The following is a 20549-nucleotide window of genomic DNA, read 5'->3' on the forward strand; positions in this document are numbered from 1 at the left end:
TCCGTCGAGTTGCAGCTAACTAAAAATCCCAAAGAATTCTGGAAGTATGTTCGCTCTCGGTCCCAGACAAAAGGTAGAGGAGAGATCACCCTGCTGGACTCACAGGGAAACTCGACGACAGATGTTTGTGAAATTTTTGCACGCCACTTCCAGTCTGTTTTTAAGCATCATCCAACCCCTTCATCTACTGCCGCGCCAGCTGTCTCTGGGAAGGCATCCTGTATTGCACTCTTTGACGAGGAGCTACTGCATGAGTGTGTAAAAAAAATGAAACCATCATTGTCTTCTGGCCATGATGGTATTCCGTCAGTCCTCTTGAAGGCATACAGTGCCATATTTATTCCTGTTCTAGTACAGATTTTTAACAACTGCATAAAGAATGAGGTCTTTCCCGCCATGTGGAAAACGGCACTTGTTGTACCTGTGCATAAGTCCGGTCCAAAAACAAATGTGTCGAACTACAGACCTATATCTCTTCTTTGCACATTTTCGAAGCTCCTCGAAGTGGCACTACACAAAATATTGTCATTCAATCTCAAGCGTTATCTTATCCCTAACCAACATGGATTTATGGCGGGTCGCTCGACCACAACTAATCTCGCCTGTTTTATGTCAACCGCTGCTCACGCCGTCGCTAACAGAGGCCAGCTTGATGTGATTTACTTTGACTTGAGTAAAGCGTTTGACATTGTTAATCATGAGATGTTACTGGCTAAACTGTCAAAGCTAGATATTCACAACTCATTGCTTTCATTGCTCGAAAGTTATTTGCGTGACCGGAAGTGCTTTGTTAGCTCGAATAATAATTTTTCTGCTACTTATGAGGCGACAACGGGTGTGCCTCAGGGCTCCGTTCTCGGACCTCTTCTGTTTTCAGTTTTTGTTAATGATGTTTCGACTGTGATTCGTCACTCCTCATTTCTTCAGTACGCAGATGATATTAAGATGTTCATGGAGGTACGAGAAGACCGAGACTGTCTTTTGCTACAGAGAGATGTTGATGCTTTTGAAGAATGGTGCCGGGAGAATGACCTGAAGATAAATAGCTCTAAAACGAAAGTCGTGTCGTACACTCGTAAGACACATAACATTGTATTCCCATATGTTATTCAGACAGACCTTTTGGAACGTATGAACAGAATCAAAGATCTTGGCGTGGTGTTTGACAGCACCTTACACTTCTCCAGTCATGTGGATCACATCGTGAACGCAGCTCTACGCACGCTCGGGAGTGCGTGCCGCATCACTAAAGAGTTTATTAACCCCTGCACATTTCTTATACTCTACAGTGCATTGTGTCGACCACAGCTTGAATACGCTTCTGTTGTATGGAATGGAATTTGTGCCACAAATTCCTCGAAAATAGAACGGGTTCAGAACAAGTTTCTTTCCATCTATAGACATCGTTGCTCAGCGCGCATTGTGCCCACCACTACTGATGTCCCTGTCCCTGTTCAGCGTAGCGTGGCACTACCTACCCTGCTTCGTAGGAGAGAACTTGCCGATATCTTATTTTTATACAAACTTGTCCACGCCATCACTGATTGCACGGTATTGACGTCAAGAGTACTCTTAAAAATTCCTCTAAAAACAACAAGGCAAAATGCGTCCTTCTGCAACAGGCGTCTACTCAACCTCCACGATCCTGTGTACAGACTTGGGCATACTTATAATTCTTCTTTTTCTGAAACACTCGACATATTTAACAATAACACGCTGCAGTTTGTAAAAACGTTAAAGGCCATCACTTAAATTTGAACTGTATGCACTAACTTGCGGCGTTTACGCCGAAATTCCCCACTTTGAATGCATTTTTTTTCTTTCTAGCAATTGGTGGTGGCGGTAGTACCATTAAGCTTATCGTGTGTTGTGACTTTGTGTTTACTTTTTATAATTTTTAAGTGTATTTTTCTAGGGCTTGTCCGTTGTGTGTGTTGTCCGTCCTATTGCTTTATGCCCTGTTCTGCCTTACATGTTAACACAGTGCACCTGTACCAAGACCGCAAGGTTGTTCCTGGGCACGAATAAAAACATTGATTGATTGATTGATTGATTATTATTATTATTATTATTATTATTATTATTATTATTATTATTATTATTATTATTATTATTATTATTATTATTATTATTATTATTATTATTATTATTATTATTATTATTATTATTATTATTATTTATATGCAACGACTGCATCACCGTCGAGCGCACGCATAGTCCTAGCTCGGACGAAGCTAGGCCTGACGACGAGCAGGACTCACCCTGCCCGGACCGGCTCGGCGAGGTCGCCGCGACATCGGTGGCTGTTCTCCGAGACCTGCTGGCCGACGCCTTGAACGGCATCTCTTTCCTGACGGACCAGATGACGGCTGTGAGGGAGGAGAATGCTCGCCTTCGCAGCGAGCTGACGAGGAGCTCCGAAATTCACTCGGTCATGTTGCGCAACATCCAGACGGAGCTACGAGACCTCCGGCATCGCCCGAGGTACGTCGGGGTACCTCCGCCTTCCGCTGCCGTGGCGGGCCGCCATGATCTGAATGCTTCCGTGCTGGGAGGAGGGGGAGCCGCCCCATTCCCCAAGGGGAAATCGACCTCGACGGTGTCTGAAGAACCTGTTTCCTTCAGCGAGGCGTGCGCCGTGACTCCTCGTTCGCCCCCCGAGCATCAACGTGACCAGAGCCGGTTAACCTTGAGCGGCAGAGCCTTCCGCGAGACGACGACGGAGTTGCTGACGGGCATTCCCTCCGTTGCCGCTTCGGCGACGCGGGCAGAGGGGGCCGATGGCTCAGCTGCTCACAGCAATCGAGACGAGGGAGGAGATAGGGGAGAGACCGGTACACTGGCCCGTGGCCGCTCAGCGGCTCAGCCTGGCTTACCGGAATACAGTGCGAGAAAGGTCCCTGGACTTCGTTCCCCCGGCTCCATTCCCCAGCGGCCATTCTTTAAGGGAAGTTCTAAGAATGGAGGAATTACCGCCGTATCGGTGTCTGTGCATTCCAGAGCTGTCTTCGTGACACGTCTGGACGCCAACTGTTCTTCGGCGGACGTCAGAGAACATCTCGGACAATTCCTTGGCCCAAAGGAGCTTCGATGCACAAAGCTGAAGACACGCTATGGTGGGTACTCTTCATTCCACGTCGCTGCTGTGGACGACGACATTGAGGCATTGTTTGACCCGAACATCTGGCCGGAGGGCTGCCTCTTCAGGGAATTTCAGGGTCGGCTGACGGGAAGCCGCGTGCATGATGAGAATGAACGTATGGAGTGATCCCCAACCATCTTGCCTGGAAATGACTAGCACGCACATTTACTATCAAAATGTTCGCGGCCTTCGTACTAAGGCCAGTGACTTCTTTTCTAATGCTATATGTACTGACTTTTCTATATTTTGTATAACAGAAACCTGGTTATGCCCAGAAATACTGTCTGGGGAGTATTTTTCGTCGGATTACCTTGTGCATCGCAGTGATCGTGATTTATCTCGCGGAAAGAAAACGGGAGGTGGTGTCTTGATGGCAATCAATAGGTCTTTGAAGTGCACCAGGCGCGCCGATTTAGAGACTTATTCGGAATCTGTGTGGGTAGAGCTGGAGTGTGATAATCGAGAACGCGTTCTGATAGGTACTTTTTATTTTCCTCCATACATTGAACCCGAGGAGTTTAATGATTGTCTCCTTGGAATTGAGGATATAGCAGACAAACTGGGTGAATGCAAACTATTAGTAATTGGCGATTTTAATGTACCAGGTGTGTGCTGGGAAATTCACAGTGCTGTTTCAAGTAATTATTACGGTGCAAAGAAGGCCGGTCATCTTGTTGACTTTGCCTCTTTCATGGCCCTGAATCAGTTCAGCAGGGTTAAAAATAGTAAAGGCGCTATGCTTGACCTTTGTTTCTCAAACATTGATAACGTTTCTGTAACTAAGAGTGAATTTCCTTTAGTACCGACAGACAAATATCACCCTGCACTTGAGGTGGCTATAACCTTGAATGGTACATTCAAGGTTATAGCCACCAGCTGTCAGCCGTATACCGGCTGCTAGTCTCACTTACCTAGACAAACTGCATAACTTCGCTGCTGGTGACTATGTGGGATTATATAATCACTTTTCTACGTTCGACTGGTCCCCTATCCTGCAATCATCTGACGTCAATTATCAGGTTCTTCAATTCACCACGGCGGTGCAGGAGGGAATGGATCATTACATTCCTCTAAAGAAGCATACTAATTCAAAATTTCCCTCGTGGTTTTCTCCGTATTTAAAAAAGTTGCTGAAGAAAAAAAGCTTCTCTCATCGCAAATTTAAAAAGACTGGCAGTCTCAGGTGGGAGGCTGAGTTCGTTCATTATAGACGCCTATGTAAGCAACATCAGAGGATTGATCATAAGATATATGTGGAGTCAGTGGAGTCCGAATTGAGGAGAAACCCAAGAAAACTCTACCGACATGTTCGTTCTCGAGGAGGAAAATTGATACATCCTGATATTATACTTAATGAGGAGAATGTGACCACGTCCAGTGTATGCGATATATTCGCGAGTCATTTCAGTTCTGTATATAAACACAATAGGAGTGGGTACCAACAGCCGCCATCCCCTAGCGTGAACGAATCCATTTCCTCCCTGCCTGTGGATGAGGGAATGATTCAGGAATGCATAAAAAAACTGAGGCCTACCATGTCCACAGGTCACGATGGTATTCCAGCAACACTTGTAAAAGCATTTCACGAAATTTTTACGCCCATCCTTTATGATATTTTCGACAACTCCTTAAGAGCAGGAGTGTTCCCTGATATGTGGAGGAAGTCAGTCGTAGTCCCAGTCTACAAGTCTGGAAGTCGTACCACTGCATCAAACTACAGGCCAGTGTCTCTGCTGTGTACATTTTCGAAGCTTTTCGAAATGGTGATCCACAAAACATTGTCCTTTCGTTTAAAAAATGTATTAAGTTCCAACCAACACGGATTTGTAGCAGGACGCTCGACAACAACAAATTTGATTTCATTTATGTCCATTGCATCCAAAGTTGTGTGCCAAAGAGGCCAGCTCGACGTGGTCTACTTTGATCTGAGTAAGGCGTTTGATGTGGTTGACCATGACATTCTTTTATCAAAACTTTGTGGTATTGGTGTCTGTGGAAAGCTACACAACTGGTTTCAGAATTATTTGTCTAATAGAACATGTGTTGCTCGTGCGAACGGCGCGTATTCTTTTACGTACACGGCCACGTCTGGGGTACCTCAGGGATCAGTTCTGGGCCCGCTTCTTTTTTCTATTTTTGTGAACGATGTGTGTAAGCAGATTGTAAACTCGTCTTTTTTGCAATATGCTGATGATATTAAGATATTTAAGGAGATTAGAACTATCTCAGATTGCAAGTTTCTACAAGAGGACATAAACTCATTTAGCAAATGGTGTTCACTGAACGGTCTCCTACTAAACAGCTCGAAAACCAAGGTCATGTCCTATAGTCGCAAAACGCAAACGACGTGTTTCCCTTACAGTGTTCGCTCAGACGTATTGTGCCGTTCTAGTGAAGTGCGGGACTTGGGAGTGCTTTTTGACTCCTCCTTGAGATTTGATAGCCATGTGGCTCGTATAAGTACCTGCGCCTTGCGCGCGCTCGGTATCGTTTGTCGAACGACTAGAGTATTTAAAAACCCCACAACATTTGTAACCCTGTACCGCTCTTTGACAAGGTCTCAACTCGAATATGCATCTCCTGTATGGAATGGCAGTTGTAAAGCTACCCTCCTAAGGCTGGAGCGAGTGCAAAACAAATTTTTATCTATTTATCGATATCAATATCTGCGAGATGAAACATCTCTATCAAAGGGTAACAATGTATTGGACGTCCTACAAATGAACAGCTTATATCACCGTCGAGAAAAGGCAGATCTGGTTTTCCTTTTCAAAGTCCTTCATGGTATGGCCGACTGTTCAGAACTGCTCTCACAGATATCTTTGCGAGTTCCTCGGACAGCGACCTGTTTGACAACGTCTTTTTACTCTCCTCGAACGTTAAATATCTTGGACCCGATGTTTCGTATGTGTCGGGCATATAATGGCATTGGAAGTGATCTTGATATTTTTTCTGTGACTGAATTTGTCAGATCTCTCAGATTCTTGTATGGGTCTCTCTGAACCTGTCGGTGATTTTGATGTTATTATATATTATTTTAAGAATTCGTTGTTGTGGTAGTCTTCCTACTCTGCGTTCGGACCCTGTGTTCCGTTCTTTCCTTGTTGTGTATATCGTATCTTTGTGTCAGCATGCGTTATATGTATCATATCTTTTACTCAATGTTTGCAGTTTTTTATGTTTTTTACTACTTTTTTGTAGTGTGTAAGTTTCGGTGTGCCAGCACCAAGACCGCATGGTCGTTCCTGGACACCTAATAAAAATTATTCTTGATTCTTGATTCTTGATTATTATTATTATTATTTATTAATATAGATATATATTAATATATCTATATTAATTATTTATATATTACTGTTAATACTATATATTAATATATATTATATTTTATTATTAATTATTATTATTTGTTTTTATAAATATATATTTATATATATATATATAAATTTATATATTTATTTTTATTTATTTATATATATAAATATATATAAAGGAATATATATAAAATAAATATAAATATTATTATTATTATTATATTAGTATATTAAAATATATTAATACTATAAATAATTATTTAATATAAATATAAATTAATATAATAATATATGTTAATATATTAATATATAATTTATTAATTTAATAATAATAATATATTAATATCTCTATATTAATATAATACAGAGATAGAGGAAGAAGACGAAGTGGGCAAGCACCGCAATCCACTTCCGAGTTGCTCGAATGTTTCTGTAAATATTGGTTTCTATACCACTCTCCATCGTAATTCATCCGAAGTTCCATCCCTGGAGAAACCCAGCCCACGGTGTTGCAACTCCAACTCTGTGCAACAAGACGATTGAACTAGTTACAAGAATGATCCATCGCCCGCTACCGGTCAAGACCTCCATCTTGAATCATCCATCTCTGCACCTCTGAGTGACGACACCGGTAACTCAAGACATCTTATGCCGACGACTCCAAACGCCCACTGGAAGTCCTCACCCAGGCCGTGCGAAGCTTCTCCGACAAGCCTCCTATTTTACGGTCAGAACCGGCAGCATCAACTCGGTATCTCTACCGGATCGTCCGTGCAAGCCCATTCAGCACCATCTGATGCAGTGTTTCCCGGCACCCGGTTGCACGCGCAGTTGTAGTTTTTAATCTTTGCGGGTCAGCCTCGAGCTATTTCTTTATATTGTCTTTTTTCTTATTGTAAACTACTACCTGTACCAGCAACAACGTCGTTCTACGCAGCATTCCACCATGCCATCAGACGACACTTGCCTTGTATGCTCTGAATCTCTACCAAACAACGGCCGCTTCATGAAATGTGCCGATTGTGCACGATCGAGCCACATTGGAAAGAAATGTTCGGGGGTATCTGAAAGCACCTTTAAAGGCATGAGCGCCTCCAAACATGAGAAATGGTGTTGCCCCTGAATATCGAGGAGGACTGGCGAAGTCAAACTTAGACTCCAATCCAACAACGTCATCTCTATCGGACCCCTGTTCGTTTTTGTCAGAGCTGGCTGAAGTAAACAAAAAGCTAGACCTCCTACTCTCCTGGAAAGACACCTTCGACACCATTCATGATTTACACCCAAAAGTCGACGCTCTGTTGTCAATGAAACAGGTGGTCGACACTATGCAAGACTCATTGAATGCCTTGCAGGAATCCGTAAATTTTGTCTCCGCTCAATACGATTCGCTCGTGACAACAGCGAAATCCCAAGACCACATCATCAAAGCCATGCAACTACAACTGAGCGCCCTGCGATCTTCTACCGCGAAGCAGGCGCTCGAAATACATCGGCTGAAATCATACCAAAACGACAAGGAGCAAGTCGATCGTCTTTCCAACATGGAGATACATGGTATTCCGTTGAAAACTCAGGAAAATATTCGCGATATAATGTAAGACCTCGCGAAGAAAATTGAAGTTGAGGATTTTCAGGCTGGTCATGTTATGTCCGCCCATCGCCTGCCTGCTAGGCCTGCTAGGCCGGCTGCTATACCTCCTATAATGGTTAGGTTCTCGTCTGTTGCTCTGAAAGAACGTTGGATGTCATGCCGTGGGAAGCTCGGCTCCCTACCTAGTGACGGTTCTCATCCTCGAATATATTTCAATGGTAACCTCACAGATTCCAACAGGAAACTATTCTGGATGGCCCGAACTAGAGGAAAAGAGAAGAACTTTAAGTTTATCTGGGTACGACACGGCAAAATTTTTGCAACACAAAGCCAGGGATCCACGAAACATCACTAATACTGAAGCATTAGAGCTAATCACCTAGAAACGAATGGCTAGCTTTTTTCGGCTTAACGACCTTCAATCTTGCCTAGAAATCTTTACAACAAGCGCATGTTCCTTCACTTTATTTCATGTTAATATCCGTAGCCTCCGGAAGCATTGGGACGAATTCCAATTGGCTATTAACTCTGTCCTACCAATAACTGACGCATTTGTTCTAACAGAAATCAATATTTTTAATGAAAATACAGACCAATTTTTCTTGCCCGGATTCAAAAGCATTTTTTACACTCGCGACAATAGACGCGGCGGTGGAATCGCAGTTTTTTTAAAACAAGAGCTAATTTTTTCAAATATACAAGTAACGTTTCGGTCATCTGAATCAATAGCACTGGGCATACTTACATCAGTCTCCGATCTATGCTTGCTGGCTTTTTATTGACCACCCTCTGAAAAAGTTTCCGAATTTTTAGCCGAGCTTCAAGAGTGCCTATCAGCTCTGCCAGATAAAGCAGCGCTTTGTCTAGTAGGAGATTTTAACATCGATTTACTGAAGTCTTCGAAGCCCCTTGTGTGCGAATATCTTACTCTCTTGTCAGATCATGGCATCGAGCCGTCAATTTTTGGTCCTACAAGGGAGGAACTGTTCAGAGGCAATTTGGTTACCTCCTCGATAGATCACATTAATTTAAGGTTGCCATTACCAAATGCAAAAGCAGCAGTCATAACTCAAAAACTATCGGACCATTACTTCGTGGCATGCCACATAGAACTTCCTGGCACTACATCAAAAATAATGCAAAATAAATTGCGCCAAGTTGAAATTACTGACCATCAAAAACTCGACAAATATATATCCACCTACGACTGGCAGGCTTTCACACAAACAGACTTGGACATATACCCCTTGTTTGTTAAGCTATTTAGGCAGTTCTATGAGAACTCAAAAAAGGTTATCTTCATAAAACAAAGAAAAGCAAACCTGCCATGGTTAAATAAGGATATACTATCTGCCATAAAGCTTAAAGAAATTGCTTGGAAAAAATGTCGTCGATCACCACAGAGCTCGAACTTCCTATGTGAGTTCAGAACTATTCGCAACAGAGTTAGCGCCCTGATTCGTTCAGCAAAGCGTCTTTACTTTCATAAACAAATGCTAGAATCTCGAAAGAATCTTGCGAAATCCTGGTCATTGATAAATGAATTACGGGGAATTCCTTCCAAACAACTAAAAGGGAATGCATTCAACGCTTCTTTTGGACCTGATCCACTGGCTACGGCTCGTGCCTTCAACAATGTTTTCGCAACATTTTCAGGCAAAGCCCGAGAAAATGAGTCATCAGCCTCTCATCTCCCTATCTCAAATATGGCGTCGGCATTTCTTCCACAAATGACCCTTTCCGACCTTGAGACAATACCTTTTAGTTTGAAACCGAACAAGTCCCCAGGATACGATGGGATGCGCCTCAGCGATCTTCGTAGAAATTTCAACTATATAAAATACACACTTCTTGCTATCTTCAACAAAATAATCCTAACTGGTTCAGTTCCTATCGAACTCAAAACCGCCATTTTTAAACCTCTTTTCAGAGGAGGACAACGAGACCGAATAGAAAACTATAGGCCAATATCTGTTCTGCCGTGTTTGGTTAAGATATTAGAAAAATTTATTTATATAGCGATGGCTTCCTTTGTGGATAAATACAACATCATATCTCCCACCCAGTACGGATTTATTCCGGGCCGTGGTACTCAACAACTCCTCGAAGCTTTCTCAGACAACAAAAATTTAGGTTTCGAATCTAACCTTTTTACATGTGCATGTTTTCTCGACGTCTCCAAGGCGTTCGACACTGTAAACCATTCCATTTTAATACAAAAGCTCTCGGCTGTTGGTTTCCGAGGGCCGTTTTGGGCCCTGTTAAGAAATTTTCTACAAGACCGAACACAAATGCTTTCAATAGAAGGAATATGTAGCAACAAAATTTCCCTAAAAGCAGGTGTGCCTCAGGGCTCGATTCTATAACCTCTGCTCTTTAATATTCGTCAACGACATGTATACCTCCATCTCAAACTGTACCATCTATCAATATGCTGATGACACTCTCCTGCTAACGAGTCATCTTTCTTTTCCCATAGCGATAAAAATGCTACAGAAATGCTCCATCGAATTATTGGACTGGTTTGGCAAAAATCTAATCGATATAAACGTCTCAAAAACAAAATTAGTTTGCTTTCACAATCCACTTAAGACTATCGTTTTAGACATTCCTCTTCTGCTTCACACATCACAATGCGTCGCCTGCCACTGTGCTCCCATTCCTTATTCGAACACCGTAAAATACTTAGGTATTTTTTTTTGACTCAGACCTCTCGTGGAACTCACATTTCATAAAACTATGCTCAAAATTAAGGAGTGTTTCCTGCCTATTATACAACATCAAGCTCTTCCTGCCATTTGGTATCCGAAAACTTCTAGCTAACTCGTTAGCATATAGCATACTCCGATATGGCATAACAGTTTTTGGCAACTGCTCCGGATTATGGCACAAAAAAGTCAACAGCATTTTAAAAGGAATCTTGCGTCATGTACTTTATAAACCCACGACATCTTGTCCCGATCCTTTTCAAGCCCTCTTCATGCCTAATTTTCAGTCTCTCTTGTTTGAAACGATCGTGCTCACTCATTACTGGAATGACGAATTCAAAACACCCCGTCCAACATCCCGTCAACTACGACTAGACACTCGATTTTATGTTCCCACGTGTTATACACGTTATGGCAAACACATGCGATGTTACTATGTTCCTCAAATTTTTAACTCGTTACCATCCAACTTTGAAGACCTGACTGCAAAAAAGAAGCTAAGGAAGGCTCGACGTCATTTTACATCCTTAAACGAAACCCCTTGAAAGGCCTGTTCTTTTTTTTTCTTTTTTTTGCGGTTCTTTTTGTGTTTGAAAGACCAAACGTCCCGGCTTTTCTTTTGCAACATTTTTTTAACATTTCTTTAAATTTGTATTTATGGTGCACATTGTATTTTTTTTTACATTTTACTTTTTTCTAACTTTGTAAAGTTAATGTGATTTAAAAGGACCGAAGACTGATAGATATGCATATACCAGAGCTAATTGATAATACTGATTGGTGCTTCAGTGTACATACTGTTTGTATGTAAAACATTTGACATTCTGTGTCCCAGTACCAACCTCTGAAACTTCACGAACTTTTCTCAAGACTGTCACAAAGCTGACTTTTTTTTTTCATTTGTACACTTACTGTTACTGCGACGCTCAAGCTTTTTGTGTTCTTTTCTTCACTTGATACCGATGCGATGCTCCAGCTTTTTTTTTCTAATACTTTTCTTGATGCTACTGTGATGCTTAACATTTCTGTTCTTAATACTTCACTCCATGACACTTAAACTTGGTTCTGTCCCACAAGCCCTCGATGGCTTTGACGAACCTGCATTCATTCCGACTAGTATCAAAGAGGAGCAATAAACTTTATTATTATTATTATTATTATTATTATTATTATTATTATTATTATTAAAAACCACACGAGATAAAAGCGGTAGCAGTATTTTTATATACCTCCGCCGGCGCCGCGCCTCGCGCCTTTTGTTGTGGTCGAGAGGTTAAAGCGCCGGTACCTGCCGTCGCGGCGTGAAAGTTCCGGGTTCAAATCGCGCTACGAACTTCTTTTTATATATATATATATATATATTTTGCGCGTGTCTTACTTTTGAACTGTGATCTTTTTTGGAAATCATCCACTTGCACTACTGCGCCTTACACGCTTTTACTGTTAGTCCCACCTGTTCAATCGAAACACCGGGAAGAAGAAAAAAAAGATCAACGCAAGTTAACGCGCTAATGCAATCATTTCATAATGTTCATTAAAAGGAAACCAAGCTAACAGCATCGGTATGGCTTTCACACAAGCGGAGCCGAAACAAGCATCCTTTCCCCAGCGTTCACAATTTTATTTGTTTTTAAATAACGCTCTTGCTACGATTCCTTTCAATAACAAGAGACGCCTATTTAGGACTAATAAAAACTGCAGTTGTAGCAATTAAAAAAATAATATAAAACAAGCAAAAAAAAAAAACTAACAGCTGTGGTACATTGATTGAGCGAAACCCTACAGGCAAGGCAGCAGGTCAAACGTCTGAGAAAGTAGTAAAACTGAACTAAAAGAGATCATACTTTTACTTGCATGGTATGAGATAAAAAGTATATTTATACTCTTTACATTTTGTTGTGGCATTCGTTTTGTAATATTAACACATTACTTGTTGAATTTTAGTAGAATAGCAGACGATCAAGACCAAATGCAAAAATGAATCAGGCGTCGACCATCGCAAACCCTCTCTCTCATGCAAACACCTAAAATGACTTTGGATCAACAAATGGAATTAATTATAATTAATTCCATTTCTTGATTTCCGCAGCCAACGCTACGGGCTGATGAAACCACTGAAGCAGCGCCAAGAGCGCGAGGTCAAGCTGTTCGTTCGAAACTAGAGCCACTTAATAAGCTACGCTTCATACACATCTTGGTGCTTAAAATGATGGTTGTCAGTTATCTGAGGCTTTATTTGAAATCCCAGGAAACGCTTTTCCGTCCTCTACAAATGTTTAAACAGTTCGCGACAAAGCAAAGCAATATTACGTGAGGTTCCTGACACCGAAACTATAGTCGGTTGCAACCTAAGAACAATCTTTTAGCTCCACCCACAAGCGCATTGCGCCCATCTGAAGTGCCTCCGCCGTCGAGAAAGTAGTTCGCTAGCAACGTTGCTTTTTCTTCCTTCAGGAAACCTGTCTTAAACTACTACAATATTTATTTAATTCATTCAGGACATTTAAATAAGTTAGGATACGTTTTTGTCAACGAAATAGCTGTTTAGTAAAGAAAGAAAGAAACTCATGTCCAATGTACCGTCTTCCCAATTCATTTTTTTGTCCAAGATACTGTCTAACATACCGTCTAACATACCTCTCAGCAGTGCTAAGCCTCGCGCCCGCTTCGAAATTTTCGTTGGCGATAGCGTCGCTGGATTCTCACGTTGTCGCGCAAAAACTGCTGCAAACGCAAGCCGATACCATCAAGATTTCGTGGCGTAACCTCGGGCACGTAAAACACGGTGCAAAAAAGCAGAATAATTGTCACGAGAAACTATAGCATCGCGTTGCTAAGGCCAGCAGCCATGTTGAGCTTTTTTTTTCAAAAGGATCGCGATTGGTCCACAGAATCGTGACGTCATGAAAACAATTGGCTGGCGTTTCTCGGCGTAGGATTACATTTTCCTCTGAGAGGCATTTCCGGTTTTTTCTTAGCTTGCAACCGACTATAATGCTCAGGAAGTCGCAGTTTTGAATCATGACGATCGGCAGTTGCGTTTGATTTGTTACTAACCATCAAGATGGCGGAGAACACAACAATATCGGGGGAAAACGCGCCGATACTCTAACCGCACTGGAAGTGGATCCGCGTTCGCAAAGCGGTTGCGAACGCGGTTGTATAGGAGGTATTCACTGGACGCCATATTTGAGGGTGATGTTTAGAGCGCATGCTCAGAACGAGCTCACATCAATAGCTTGCTAAGACCGAAAACCTTGATGGTGCTAAATGCACGCTCCAAAAGGACTGCGGAAGCTCGCCGTCATCACGCGCTCAGCAACAGCCCACACGGATATGGCCGCCAGTGAATACTCCCTATAAAGAAATAGACCGATCTCACCAGCCGGTTTAAGTATGCCACCGCTGCCGCCTTGCAGCGTGTGAGCTGTAGTCTTTCTGCACGCGCGACAACCCTGCTGGAGGTCTGCGCTAGCAGAGCACAAGGCGGCATGAGCTGTCTCGTGAACTGGCGTCTGCCTCATACGAACTACAGTTATGGCGTCGTCACGCATGCGGGGAACGCTTGGTGAGATCGGTCTATTGCACGTGCACTCGATGACATCAAGTGCGCGTGCAATTGTACTGGATTTTTATACAACCGCGTTCGCAACCGCTTTGCGAACGCGGATCCACGTCCAGTGTGAATGAACGGTAAGCGTAGCTCATTTGGTTTAGCTCACAAGCTAAACCAGGTGCGGTGAGGGATCGCTGGCCGAGTGTGTTGTGGCACCACAGATCAGAGCACGTGGAGAAAAGCTCGAGCGCGAGCTCCTTTCAGGGCACGGAGCTCACGCTGCAGAGCCTGTAGGGACTAAATCCCCTCGATGTGTTTGCGTTGGTTTTTCAAATAACCTCAAAGGTGCCAGTGCACGAGGCCCGTGCTCGAGCGGCCCTTGGAGGCAAATGGCGGCGCAGCACTAAAATGGCTGGCCCTTGAAAGCCAATGGCGATGGAGCACGCGCTCGTGGCACGTGTCTTGCGCGTTTCCACAACAATGGTTGCGGGAACTTGTAAAAAACGCCTTTTTTAAGGGGCGTTAGCAAGGATCCTGGGTTCAGTCGCCCATCTGCATCCTACCGTCGTGCGATCGTGTATCACATATACTGCGTGATGCACGTTATAGACCCCGAGCTAACAGTTGTACTGCACTTTTTATAACCTTCAACGGATAACAATGTCGCCCTACGAAACTGCTGCTAAGAAACTAACGACTAATTTTGAATGCGACGTTACATTGCATTTTTAACGTGCGTTCGCGTTTCCTTTTTTTTGTCTACATTTCATTATGCGGCTCTTACTTATGATGAAACACACTGTAGTTGTCGGACTTCTGGAAAAATGTTACATGACTAAGAAAATGGCACATGAACGCAAAAGACAAAACACACACACACACACACTTTAAGAAAAAAGTTGGCCTCAAGGGACTAACGGCAGCATTTGGTCCTCTGAACTCCCAGTTGCTCCCCGAAAGGACTATCTGGTTCAAGCTAGTACCGTGCGCAAAAGCTGGGGACTAAAGCGCCATACGCACATTCGCGTTTGAACGCGTTTGAGTGCGTTGCGGAGTCCTTGCGACCAGGCGCGGTCGCTTGCGGACCGACGCGCGCCTTCCCGCAACGCTCGGTAGCGCGACGCAAGCGAGTAGAGACTCGTTCAACTTTCCGAAGCGTTGCGGTGCGTTCGGGCGCGTTCGACCAATCAGAAGCCGAAAGAGGAGAGGGGGTGACGTGTTCGCTCGCCCCACCCGGCCCACTCGGCGAGACGTATCCGGTTCACCGGTCTCAGTGCTTGCTTTTTCGTTTTGGGGAGCGGTGGACACTGTATTTTCCACGGCTGCGATGGATCAAGCTTGACAAAACGTCGGGGAAGCCGGCGAGATTGTCCCAAGATCGAACGCTTCGACGCTGTCGCTGTGCGCCGCCATGTTGCCTTGGATTTCGCTTACTATTGGTGAGCCACTAGCGATGATAGCGCGTTCTTATTGGCTCTTGACTGCGGTTGACTGCGCGTCAACGCAACTGTGCGTACAAGTTTGGCGCAAGCGGTCTTCGCAACGCAACGCGTCCGCTTGCCGCTACGGAACGCACCGCGCTCAAACGCGAATGTGCGTATGGGCCTTAACTGCGCTCGACTGGGACTAACCGATAGCAGTGTGCGAGCAAAAGCACCCATTAGTCCCCCTCAGACAGGGCGCATCTGCATGATTTAGTCCCCGAAGGCAAACGGAATGTTCGCCAGGAGGACGGGTGATATTTCGCTTGTCTTGGGGATCGGCGAGACTCAGCCCAGCACGGCTGAAAGTGTTGACAAAACTCAGACGGAACTGGCGAATTTGTTTAATGTGCCACGAACGTTAAGACATTACATGGTAGAGCTTCACGCGTTGTGTGAATAAGAGTTAACGAATGTGTTGACTCGACTTCACCCAACTATCTCGTCAAAAGTGATCTGCTGACATTTCACAAGTCCCATTCTCGTAATTTGCCTTCGCGCAAAAAATGAGCATTTATTTAAACGGAATACCTCCAAATACTAGCTTATTTTTTTCTCTTAAATGAAACTTAACAGTTTGTAGAAGCCGCGCTTCTACAAACTGTTAAGTTTGTAGAGTCTCGCAGTCAGAATAAATGGTCACTTCAATCGCTAAAACTGAGTTAATGAGAACAAGTCAAGCCTCGTCTCTGCGTCTCCCCGTGACCAACCTTTCTGGGTAGTCCAATGTCTACTAACACAAAATCCGCAACGACACACTTGATGCACAGCACGTTTAACTCAAAAAGCACATTCAGGGGCAGTATCCAGACGCCTTCATGCCATCGTCGTCGCTGTTTCAGATAACATTCCAAATGAACAATGAAGAACGAACCGCGCCCGGAACGTCACGCATGGCAACACCCTACAAATACAAAACAAATGCTAACTAAAAAAAAAAGCCACCCGAGACGGCTGAAAATAGTTAGGAGAGAGAGAGGGGGAAAAAAAACGTGTTTGCTTGTACGTCACTCGACCGGCGTGTTGAAAATGGTGACCTTCTCCCGGTCCTTGGAGCACTGCTGGCTGTGTCCTTGTGTAGAGGGAGGGGGAAAAGAGATTTTCTTGTCCGCGTCCTTTCCCTCCCCCCAACCCCCTACCCCGCATTCTTTCTTCTGGTCCTCGCTAACGCGGAGGGTTGGGCAGACAGGGTCGGTCGGGAAAATGGGAAGGGTGAAAAGAACCTGTTTCCATCTCGCGGTCAGCTTTCTGTGGCAATGCAGTCAATGCCAGCGGAGAGGGTGCCCCAACCGCTGTACACGCGCTTTCCTTCTTTCTTCGGATTGCCACAGAAAGTTGACCGCGAGTAAGTTGAAAGTTGACATACAGCCAGAGCTGGCAGTAATGCAATTACTGTAATGAAATTACAGTAATTTAATTACTTGTTCCAGTAATTAGTAATGTAATTCATTACTTTTTGTAGCAGGTAATTTAGTAATGTAATGAATTACTCCAGCGACGGTAATTGTAATTAAATTACCTAATTACTTTTTCGCATCAGGCATATTTTTTGTGTCCACAATACACAAGAGCGCTTTTCTTTTTATTTTACTTTTTCTTTTTCCTCTACACCTTTCCAAAAAAACGCTCTTTGGCCGCCGCTATGTTGCTGATGCTAATGCGGCTGGTGCGACTCTCGCGCCCGCTATCAGCTAGACATTTTCTGCCACTCTTTTGAACTGTGAAAACCCGCTCAGCGCGATTCTCTACCTATGCTTTGCGGTTTTGCATTCGACGTTTTCTGGCCCCTCTTGAAAGTTTCCGCTTACTTTTTCTGATGAATACTGCGTACCCTCTCTGTGTTATCTTCCACTGTGAGAAATAGGGCTGGTAAGTGCCTTCCATTCGAGCTTTTCTGCTCGACATTCTCGGGAAACGAAGGAGGGGAAGTGGGTCGAACTAAGGGCCCTGGTGGAACGGCCCTCGACGCGATTTTGCGAACAATGACAATTGTTCTCCCCCCTCCCAGAGATAATCCGCGTAGAGTCCTCAGTCATCTCCAAAAATAGTTGTCCGGGTTGGGGTGGGAAACGGATCAGTCGCGTGCGTTCCTCTGTCCACCGGTAAACATGCAACAGAGAGTTCTAGCTGTGTGCCATGAACTGTGTAAATAACGTAAATAATGTAATATGTAAAAGGAAGTTATCGATAGCTCCTTTATATTTAAAAGTATACAAAAGTAATGCGAAAGTAATGTCATTACTTTTAAAAGTAATTTGTAATGGTAATTAATTATTATCTGGCTGTGGTAATTTGTAATGTAATTTAATTACATTTAAGCAATTTTCAGCAAAGTAATTAGTAATGTAATTTAATTACAAAATATGAGTAATTTGGCCAGCTCTGCATACAGCCATCGTCGCAGGCTGGTCGCCTTTTTTATCCTTCTTTCGTCTCCGAACATGGCGGGATCCGGTGTGGATTCGTGGTGCTGAAGCACTGCACTTGATCTGTTCTGAAGTCACAAGTCAAGGAAACTCGATTAAGGTATGTCTAAGTACTTCTGTCTATGGTGTATTCATTAACTGCGGCTTCAGAAAGTGTTTTCTTTTCAGCGCGTTCTCTAGCTTGCAAAGCGCGCGCCATACTCTATTCGTTTTTGGCACCATAGTTGCTGATTTTGTTATGCCGCACAGAGACCTCATATTCAATCGTATCGAGCGAAACGCCAGTTCTACCGATGGCTCATTTCTGTGTGTGTGTGTTTTGCAGACCCTGGCAGGATCATAGAGTTATTACAATAAACGCTAGAGGCTCAGCTGGCGCAAGTGTCTATGGGACTTCCGGTTGCAAATTGAAGCAGACAGCATGCAGTCTGCTTTTCCAGCCTTCCTGTGTATTACGCGCGCGAATTTTGTCTCGTCGCCGGAAAACAACATTAACAACTTTTGTTATTTCGGTTGTACCGGGTAGTATGTATCTTTATTAATATTGTGAAAGTGTAATTGCTTTAGTTACAGCATTTTTCCTTTACCACTGAACGATGTTAAACTTCGCTATATTTCACGCCCAAACCTCTGTTCCATGGCAGATATGTAGAAACGAGCGACGATTCTAAGCAAAATAACGATCGAAAGGAATGTAGAGTGTGTTCAAAGTTCGCCAGCATTCCGCTGGTGCTTATATATTGCTAATATGCCTGTCCTCTCACTATATGAAAAGGACCCCGTCGTGCATCTCTACGAGCGGTTACAAAAAAAAAAAAAAAACGTTTGAAACGTAAAGAATAAAGTACGTGGGCTACGAAAGGTGTGTTTTCTTATTATCTCCTATGTTGGGCAGTTTTTATCGCGCACCTGTCCTCTGGCTTCCCCCTATTTGCAAAGATTTGGAGCGTGCGGGTGATGATTTGAACACAGAGCAAGCATCTTCGCACATATTCATGAGCAGAAATAATAAAGCAGTACTTATTTATTGCAAATCGGACTATATTACGTGACTTTCAACTTATTTTGATCGTCTGCAAGCACAAGGAGTTACTTACCCAGTGTTACTGCGTAGTTCTTGCCGTCTCTCTTGGTTTTCCACATGTCGTTCGTTCTTTTGGCACGTATATCCCCCATGCTGGAAAGCGTCGACGCCATGTTCGCGCTACCAGTGTCCGACAGTGCACATAAATACACGTACGAAGCGGTTTTAACACTGTTTTTATGCCGCGAATTTCAAATAAAAATGTTGTAACTGACCAATTATTTCGTCTGCGTGACTGAGAAATGTTACAATGTGCCTAGTACGTACAAATTATTCCTGATATTTGCTCTTATAATTGAGCGCAGAGAAAAAATGCACTCACTTTTTCCCATAGAAATGCATTACCGGAAGTCAATTTCTGACTGCATGCTGTCTGCTTCAATTTGCAACAGCACACTAGCGCCAGCTGAGCCTCTAGCGTTTATTGTAATAACTCTATGGGCAGGATCGCTTGACCATAAAGGCCTGTCCACCCATGGAGCTGACTTTGCGCTAAGAAGAGCGCGTGCACGCACGTGCTGAGAGCGGACGCATGTTCTATGGGCTCCGCAGTAAATCGTCCTTTTTCTTGAAAAATTCATTTTCTGTGCGGTGAAAAGTGTTGGAGAAGACGGAGCTAACGTTCCGGTTTCGCTCGATACCACTTTCATGCCGGTGAGCCGAATCTTTCTCATTTCAAGGAGGTTGTCACGATTCTGGCCCACGGAGGGCCTGTTAACACTCGTTAGGCTTCGCGCCGCAGGGCGCGCCGCACCGAGCTTCTCGGAGCGGCCGCCTAGCTAGGCCTATTGCGTGGCGGTCGCCGTCCTGGTGGGGGCTGAAGGCTGGAGGATGGATACAAGGACCCAAGAAACTCCAGGTACCGGTCGAGTGATCGGCTATTGGCGACGTGCGCGACCGAAAGCGTCGCTGTGGTCGGCCTTCCACGATTGGCCCAAAAGCTGACTATGACGTCGGAAAGGGTATACCATCGACGGAAATAAGAGGAATGAAATAACTTTAATTTCGACGGTGTTGGCAGTGTTGCTTTGACAGCGCAATGATTTCAGGCTTCCACCATGCTATCTACAAACACCATCGAACTTGTTGTTCGCAAGGTAATGACGTCACAAGGGGGAACCATAGGAGAACGCCACCAAAACATCTCGCCACTAATAACCCAGACGAGGTGGCGCATGGATTTATCAACCCGGCGCAGCGGCCACTCCGGGATGATGGAATCAAGGATGCCACCTTGGGGGACC

At 43.9% G+C, this 20549-nt stretch overlaps 1 pseudogene; it reads left to right on the forward strand.

The window, feature by feature from the left end:
* The first annotated feature begins 2182 nt into the window (after nucleotides 1-2182).
* On the forward strand, nucleotides 2183-2687 carry LOC115313806 (annotated as a pseudogene).
* Nucleotides 2688-20549: the final 17862 nt, after the last annotated feature.

The sequence above is a fragment of the Ixodes scapularis genome, unplaced genomic scaffold (assembly GCF_016920785.2).
Source record: "Ixodes scapularis isolate PalLabHiFi unplaced genomic scaffold, ASM1692078v2 PGA_scaffold13__105_contigs__length_92229423, whole genome shotgun sequence".
NCBI lineage: Eukaryota > Metazoa > Arthropoda > Arachnida > Ixodida > Ixodidae > Ixodes > Ixodes scapularis.